This window comes from Salvelinus sp. IW2-2015, unplaced genomic scaffold (assembly GCF_002910315.2).
Source record: "Salvelinus sp. IW2-2015 unplaced genomic scaffold, ASM291031v2 Un_scaffold5804, whole genome shotgun sequence".
In the NCBI taxonomy this organism is placed as follows: Eukaryota; Metazoa; Chordata; class Actinopteri; order Salmoniformes; family Salmonidae; genus Salvelinus; species Salvelinus sp. IW2-2015.
This window is the reverse complement of record NW_019947069.1, coordinates 18,362-24,846: the sequence shown is the minus strand read 5'-3', so window position 1 is coordinate 24,846 and position 6,485 is coordinate 18,362. Positions and strand designations below refer to the sequence as shown.

Below are 6,485 nucleotides of genomic sequence, written 5' to 3'. Positions count from 1 at the left end.
GAAAGATACGAGAGAGATTTATACACACGACAAAGTTAAAGGAGACTACGAGTTAGACATAGCAGGGTGTAGCAGTTAATAACATCAAGAGAGCTAATAATATTTGTGTGTCAAATTAGAGTATCGATGGTGCATGCATGTTCAAGAGACACACATATTCCGTGAGTCGTGTGCCCCAAAGCTATCGCAGTATGTAGTGTGTCATTTGCGTGGGTCGACATGATTCTACAATTGCAGAGCACACGGTCATATTATCTAATATAGAGTTAAGTTTGAGAGGAATAATATGTGAGATGGCGTATGTAAAAACATAAAAGTGGCATTGTTAATTGGCTACGTGAGGTACGGCACCTTTTTGATCACTATGAATAATGCAAATACAGACCAGGCTTGTGTAGGAACAGGCAAGAATACGAAGTTATTCTGGGTCATTGGATAGTCTTATGAATCATCCAGATAGTAAAGAGTCCCAGCTTATGTAAAAAAGAATGTGTCCTTTTTTTTTTAAAATAATTGCGTTTCACTTCCATAAATTTCTGTGTGTATCTCGTCCATGAATAGTGTAGATGTAACAAGTTCATGTATATCCAACCCATTCATGGATATAACTCGAGAGGAATGCTAATGTCTCCTTCTTCTGATCGCACTAAGTATGATAGTTGAGGAATGTGGTTGTCCATACAAACGCTGTACGGTGGGGCTGTCTAGCTCCCGCTATTCGCGTTATTATTGAATTTCGGTTCAGTTGGTTTGTAGGAATGTGTAGATGTGGGTGCTATACAGGCTCATCTGAAATAATGCATCGTCTCTTTTGGTGTAACTACGAGAGATCCTTCTAAACAATTATTCTGTGATGAAATAGGTTGTATGAAGGTCAGATCATTTAATAAACTCTCAACCCGCCAGCGACATGTATTCCGATGTGGTGAGAGATTGGTTGTGTGGCTCTACGATTGGTATTACCATCAAGTATCGACCATGCTTTCCGAGATATCTCGCTAATCAACTTCACCAGTATTCATGTCTAGTCATATATGATAGTACTACGTAGAACCTAGAATCAGTATACGAACAATAGCGCAACTATACGAAAGGCTGCCTCTAAGTTCTGAGTATCGAAATAATAATTTGTTGTTGTTTACAAGATAGTAGAGCCCATTCTGCACTCATTGACTTCCAATATCAAAGACCTGTGGAATGGCAATACTTATACCGTTACTGAGCTCCTTTGCTATATCATCCGAACCTCACTTCACATCACGCTCTCTCAGCCTCAACTATTTCTAAACTCATAATATAGAGGAGCTATGAGGTGAACTATTGAATAGCATCGTAGAAAAGTCATGCTGAGATACTTCACCAATGGATAAGCATCTGCTCATCCGACTGTTTTTAGGGTTCCTACTGCATGTCAGTCTGTATGGATAAATGAAATCTCTCCTCACAACCGATAAATCCACTATAATTCGAATATTCAATGTATAAGGAGCATTGTTGCTAAAACTCCTCCACGTGCGTGGCAATTCTGCTTTATCCACCTGATTACCCTCTAATCCTAGGTCTCCCAGGGAATCAAAACACCGATCTTTCACCCCCAAAACAACAGTCAACTTTCCCCCAAGCACAGCTGCAGTCACACATTTCTCCTTGGTAAGGTTTTCTCCCCTGCTAGAATTCTCTGGTGACCAGAACTCTCACGTAAGCACGCTTGACTTTGAATGTACTGTATAAGAGAGCAGCTCAATATTCGGATCCTCCCACATGTGGTAAAGAATCGAGTAAGCGGTGTCTCTCGCTAGACATCCTGGAACATTTCTTTTCTAAATGATCTGCCGAAATTGTTGCATACGATACTCTATTTGCGACGCTGTGTCTTCAAGGTTTGACTTTTCTCTTCATTCTTTCGAGACTGAGATCTCTCCTAACAATGTGATAATGGCAGAGGAAACTAAGCGGTGCTGTTCCTACTCCAGTGTCGCACTCTTTCGATGATCAAAGCGGGTGATGGACTCTAACCTGACTGAGGAAGTCGAAAACATCTGCCCCTAACAATGAGGACCACGTGAGGGATAATCTATCTAGAGCGCCCTACCTGTTACTTAACGAGCTGGACAAGCCATGTTTTAGAACAATTAGCATATCTTGACGGTCAACTGACACCAACCTATTGTCCTCCTCTTTCAACTGATCTTATTTCTCCTTATATCAATTTCGATCCCACCCACTTTCCTGCTATGCAATCTTGCGTTTCACCCGAATGCTGGTCACGCGGTGCACTCTTCAGGACATCATCACGCTCAAATTGTTGTTACAGATAACAGAGATCACCAGATTACTCTTACTCCTTGACAACTACTACCAGAGAGAGAGAGAGTGAGTAGAGGGGAGTCGCGTCACGTTCAATATGATGGCGCCAAATGTTCTGAATTTGTCCGATTAAGGACTTTTCTTACGCTGTCATTATGTAGCGGAATACACACTCACCTACATCGCCAGACCTCAAACAGCTTGGTTTGAAAAGATTGCACTGAGAGCAGTTGGTCTGAAGTGGCTCATCCTCTAACCACATACTTCTCAGTGGATCAGTACAGAGTTGAAGTGTGTCAAGGTATTGAGGAAGCCGTAGAGATCCGGAAACTATTTCCACACAGAGAGCAATGGTAAGGCTTCTTCCCCTGTTATTGTGTACTTTCTGGGCAGTCTTACTGGGGGTGCCTACAATTTCTTATGGGGTTCCCATATGTGCTGTATGCGAAGAACTCCGACCTGCACAGAAGAGAGTCAGTGGCTAAGAAGCTTCTCTGCACGCTTGCTGCTCATGTTGCTACTGCTGCGTCTTTGTAGTGTTCTGCAATTTAAGCAACCTCTCTTCCAAGACACAGATGAACGTACATCTCCCACACTGTGCTGTATTGTGAAGCTCTATAAGGTTTTGCGCTCCTACCTCTCATGTGAAAATTATGTGTATACCACAACGTTTAATCCTCCTCGGAATGAAGATTAGATAGCCTATTACACGGAAACTCTTCCCACATGTGCAACAACTACTGCTGTGATGAGGTTTTCTCTCGAGAGCTGTGCTTAATACTATTTGGATAAGAAATTACTATCTAAAGATTGACTGCTGCATGTGCACGAGACAACTGCTATCGCTTCGCCACCTGATTTGCGAGCATACCCGGGCGGAACGACACCCGTGAGCCCACGGCATGACAGTAACTGTGAGGACTGTACTGATCGGTGCATACAGTGAGACTCAAACATACAAACTCCACTAGTGGTTCCTGCTCTTCCTTGGTATAGCGTTTATGCGCTCTTCACCGGGTATCAACCATTCTTTGTATACTAGACATGTCCACATTATAACATCTACTCATCCAAACTCTAACATCCTCTTTTGAAAACTAAACATTGTTTACTATATGTTATCTGCGACGAAACATCTCTATGCTCTACTGGTGCAAAATCATCATGAACTCGAGCTTCTTGTAAAATCGTGATCCACTCTGCCTTCCTTGACGCTTCCTGAGACTAACTTTGTCGACGCTCATCATAGAGAGCAAGCAAGGGTAGCTCTCTCAATCCACCCACTATGTTGGCGCATCAATCCAAAGAGGTAGAAGTCTTGCTAGTAGCGATACCTCACCTGCCTCCAGAGTTGCCATCGCTTTTTTGTCACCAACACGCCCACTATACTAGAAACCCTCTCTTCCAGCCAGATCCTTTGGGTACAGGGCAGTGGTCAAGTCGTTTTTCCCTCTCGTAGCTGAGTCGTGTATGACTCCTCTTGGTGATTCTTTCGATTACTGACGGAATCTATGAACTGGCTTTCCCAGGCTAAAGGACAGGGGTAAAGACGCCCCACTGGCTCACGGGAAGTCTATCAGAGAGCTGCATAGGGTAATTCAAATGGGGTTCAACTACGCACTTACCACTATTCTGCAGTTCATTTCCTGTGTATTCTATACTGCAGCATACACCCGTTCATGTACGTTCCTTCTCGTTCATGCCCAAGGTATACCTCTACTTGTCACGCTCTTGACAATCACATTGAGAGTACCAGTTACCTCCTCCTCTTTGATAATCACTGAAATGTACTGGCAGGCCTTCTCTGCCACTGTGCGACCTCTGATGAGTCTTCAGGCCTCCCCTGCCAAGAAGCAATTCCTCCTTGAAACACCTGCCCCATCATAAGAACGCATTCGCAGTCTATTTGTCCGGGATTTCTCTCACTGTGCGAACGAACTCAACTATGATGAAGAATCTCTCTCGGAGAAGCTGGTAAACACTTATCTCCCTACTAGCTTTGAGCACACCAGCTGTCAGAGCAGCTCACAGATCACTGCACCCTAGCTACCCATTTAGACCATCAGTAAAAACGTCAAACACTACCTCTTCCCCTACTGTATTTATTTATTTTTGCTCCTTGCACCCCAGATTTCTACTTTGCACACTCATCTACTGTCAAATCTACCATTACAGTGTTTTAATTGCTATATTGTATTTACTTCGCTCACCATGGCCCTATTTATTGCCTTTACCTCCCCTATCTCACCTCCATTGCTCACATTGTATATAGACTTATTTTCTACTGTATTCTTGACTGATATGTTTGTTTACTCCATGTGTAAATCTGTGTTGTTATATGTGTCGAACTGCCTTTGCTTTATCTTGGCCAGGTCGCAGTTGTAAATAGAACTTGTTCTCAACTTGCCTACCTGTAATAAAATAAAAAATAAATTTAAAAACTTTTGCCAAACAACTGGGGAAATAAACACACCTGCTGGATGGATACGATTTGCACCCTAGCTGGGCCTCTCTCTTTCAACTTCCTCTCCTGTGTATACTTTGTAATTATATAATTAGTTGCAGAATTATCCATGTATTTTTTATCCTTGTAATTAATTCTTTGTTTGATAACAACTATTTCTATAAGATATTATGTGATTTATTTGTTTATTTCAATCCTAAATGGCTCAACAATGTTGTTTGGTGTGTGTACTCTTATCTTGTGTACGTTGTGCTGCAGTAAAAGGTCCATTCTACCCAGGAACACTTCTAGTTTCCAAAGTCACAGAGGTTATACACCCCAGAGCGTCCGCTGCTCTTTTGCGGCCCTTAAAGAGTGGCCAATCAGCTTTAATCCACTTGTTGTCATATTGGACATAAATATTGCACCGTACATAATTGATTGTGGTGCTATAAAACCAGGGTCCAGCCTACTCATAGAAGTTACTAGCCAGGCCGCGGCAACCAGTGCGGTTTAATCCTGGTATGTGTTGGTTTACAGACCGTGCTACAAGCATAATTTTTTAAATGTTAGAAATTAGCAACAGGTTACCTGGAACTGATTTCTTGTAGCTAATTGTTTGGCTGAAAAGAACTTGAGAAAATGTTGAGGTCTCGTAGAGCAAGCGGGAAAAACGTATCCACTTTCCGAGTGAATTTGGTCTGGATTATGAGATGGGGCAGGAAGTGTTCGTGAGCGTCGTATCAGCATAATCATTGTGCATGTTTTACCGGCCTCACTTGTTCAATCGTATACTTAAAACTTGTGCTAAATTAGGATATTATACTGAATTACATCAACCAGACTCGAAGGTAAACTTCAACATCTCTTTACTCCGTCACTGTCCGTGTAATAAACCCCACATTCCTGTGGTGACGTCATATGTCAGCTCGTCACATCAATACACGACATTCCCCCTTTACTTGGACATGAACTTTAATGTCAACTTGACATGTTTTTATTTATTTTACCTTTATTTAACTAGGCAAGTCAGTTAAGAACAAATTCGTATTTACAATGATGGCCTACCCCAGGCCAAACCCTAATCCGGAAACTACAACACTCATTCTTTACCTGTATAGCAACTGTTGTGTTACCAATAAACAACTGAAATCTGTTCAATATCTTATTCCTGTTCTCCTAATGGACTTTCCATTTTAAGCCTACCTCTAAGAAAAACAAAACAGTATTATAATTTTTTTCTTCTTACTGTAACAAAACATGTTGCACCTTTTTCACAACATAATTCAAACATTCAGAGTCTTCACATTAGTCCTTTGTACTTGTCATTTTTTTCAGTTTATACTTGTTTTCTTTACCCCTTACAGTACAGGATAATTATTACGTCTGTTAACTTCTGTGGCAGTTTAATTTGTCTGTGAGGCCTGACTAGCTTGGATGTCCGTGGTCTTTGTGGGGATCCCTCACAGATGGTCTCTGGTTTGGCCTCTATGTAATGTCTCAGAGTAGGACTCTGTTCCCCACAGTCTCTTTCAGTCTCTGTCTTTTGGTTGTGGATTTGGCTCCTCAATTCTATAGCTCTTCATGAATGTTGTATTGCTGGAATACCTGGCTCCAGTTGGAGATTGAAACAGCCACATTGTTTCCCTCTATACTGATCACAGTGTTTCCCTCTATACTGATCACAGTGTTTCCCTCTATACTGATCACAGTGTTTCCCTCTATACTGATCACA

General features: G+C 41.8%; 1 pseudogene; it reads right to left on the bottom strand.

The window, feature by feature from the left end:
* The window catches only part of LOC112078521 (zinc finger protein 721-like), a 25,978-nt pseudogene extending 21,417 nt beyond the window's left edge, over positions 1-4,561 (bottom strand).
* Positions 4,562-6,485: the final 1,924 nt, after the last annotated feature.